Source organism: Piliocolobus tephrosceles, unplaced genomic scaffold (assembly GCF_002776525.5).
Source record: "Piliocolobus tephrosceles isolate RC106 unplaced genomic scaffold, ASM277652v3 unscaffolded_27446, whole genome shotgun sequence".
In the NCBI taxonomy this organism is placed as follows: Eukaryota; Metazoa; Chordata; class Mammalia; order Primates; family Cercopithecidae; genus Piliocolobus; species Piliocolobus tephrosceles.
The window spans coordinates 8,427-10,936 of record NW_022310361.1 but is presented as its reverse complement, the minus strand read 5'-3'; positions in this window follow the sequence as shown (position 1 = coordinate 10,936).

Sequence of the window (2,510 nt, the reverse complement as noted above, 5' to 3'; positions counted from 1 at the left end):
GTTGGGGGGGTGATCTCGGCTCACTGCAAGCTCCGCCTCCCAGGTTCATGCCATTCTCCCGCCTCAGCCTCCGAGTAGCTGGGACTACAGGCGCCCGCCACCTCGCCCAGCTGGTTTTTGTATTTCTAGTAGAGACGGGGTTTCACCGTGTTAGCCAAGATGGTCTGGATCTCCTGACCTCGTGATCCGCCCGCCTCGGCCTCCCAAAGTGCTGGGATTACAGGCTTGAGCCACCGCGCCCGGCGCATCTCAGCATCTTTAAAGCTTTGACTGTGTTTCTTTTCCCTCCTTGGACCTCTGCAAAACCATAATCTTTCTCCTTATCAGGTATTTTACAGTGTTGGGATATGTTTTCCAGAAGTCCTTGTTCAATATTGTTCAATAGGTTGTTTTTTTTTAATATTTAGCTTTATTGATATGTAATTGATATGTCATACAATTCACTTATTTAAAGTGTAAAACCTAGTGGCTTTAAATGTATTCACAAGATTGTGCAACTATCACCATAATCTAATGTTAGAACTTTGCATCACTCCAAAAAGAAGCCCTGTATCCACTAATAGCCAGCCTCTATACTCCCTACCCCAATCCCTGGCAATCACTAATATTCTTTTTATCTCTATAGATTTGTTTCTGCTAGATAATTTCTATAAATGAAATCATATAATACATGGTCCTTTGCGGCCTTCCTGGTTTTTTTTTTGTTGTTGTTCTTTATTTTAAAAAAACAAGCAAGCAGGATACATGTGCAGAACTTGTAGGTTTGTTGCGTAGGTATACGTGTGCCATGGTGGTTTTCTGCACCTACTGACCCATCCTCTAAGTTCTCTTCCCTCGGTCCCCATTCCTCAACAGGCCCTGGTGTATGTTGTTCCCTTCTCTGTGTTCTTGTATTCTCATTGTTCAACTCCACTTATGAGTAGGAACATGCAGTGTTTGGTTTTCTGTTCCTGTGTTTGCTGAGGATGATGGCTTCCAGCTTCATCCATGTTCCTCCAAAGGACATGATCTCATTCCTTTTTATTGCTGCATAGTATTCGATGGTGTATATGTACCATATTTTCTTCATCCAGTCTATCATTGATGGGCATTTCGGTTGGTTCCGTGTCTTCGCTATTGTAAACAGTGCTGCAATAAACATACTGTGTGCATGTGTCTTTATAGTAGAACGATTTGTATTCCCTTGAGTATATACCCAGTAATGGGATTGCTGGGATATTTCTGGTTGTAAATCCTTGAGGAATCGCCATACTGTCTTCCACAATGGTTGAAGTAATTTACATTTCCAGCAACAGTGTAAAAGCATTCCTGTTTCTCCACAGCCTTGCCAGCATCTATTCTTTCTCAACTTTTTAATCATTGCAATTCCTACTGGCATGAGATGTTATCTCATTGTGGTTTTGATTTGCATTTCTCTGATGATCAGTGATGTTGATATATAGACCAATGGAACAGAACGGAGACCTCAGAAATAACACCACACATCTGCAACCATCGGATCTTTGACAAACCTGACAAAAAACAAACAATGGAGAAAGGATCTTCTATTCATTAAATGGTGCTGGGAAAACTGGCGAGTCGTATGCAGAAAACTGAAACTAGACCTCTTCTTTACACCTTATAAAAAATTAACTCAAGCTGGATTGGACTTTACTATCATGTTCTGAGTGGATGAGAGCAAGCATCAGGACAACCAATCAGAGCATGAAAATAAAGTCCAATCAGAGTAGGCCTAGAGGTTTTTCTCTCATCCAATCAGAACATGTAGTCCAGGAACCCCATTGCCTAACATCAATATAGGACGCCTGCTGAGGTGGGGAGTGAGGCCACTCCATGCTTTCCTGCGTATGCCCACCGAGCTGTTCCATGCTAGCTTAGGAAGCCGCCTACTACACGCTGGAGGCTGGAGGCCGGAGGCTGGAGCCCACGGGCACTGTGGCTCTGCTCACGCCTCGCCTCGCTGTGGTAGGTGGCAGCTACCGAGACTGCAGCGTCCTGGGAGCGATAGGAGGGCTGCCGACAGGGAGAGCTGCTCCTGTCCAGCTAGAAGATAAGGAGATGGGAGAGCAACGTGCCCCACGTTGGAGGCTGGGGCCTGTGACAACAGCGCACCTCGCCTCGCTTCGGTTGGTGGCGGCCACGGAGATGGCAGCGCAGCTGAAGAGGTAGGAGGGGAGAAAATAGTTTTGGGGTAAATGAAGGGGTAAAGAGGGTAGTGAGTGTCAAAGGGAAAAAAAGGACGGCGAGCAGAAGGCGTTGCAGACATAGGGTGGGGAAGAAGATGGTGGGAAAGTAAGTTTTTGGGTAGATGGAGGGGGAAAAGAGGGTGATGAGCAGCAGGAGTGGGGAGAAAGCTTTGGAAAAAGATGGGGGAAAATGTTTTTGGGTGGATGCAGGAGCAAAAGAGGGTGATGAGAGCGTGGTAGGGGAAAGAGGGTGGCCAGGGAGACGGGAAAAGATGGTGGTGAGCGGTAGAGTGGAGAGGGCTTTGCGAAAAGTTGGTGGGGGAA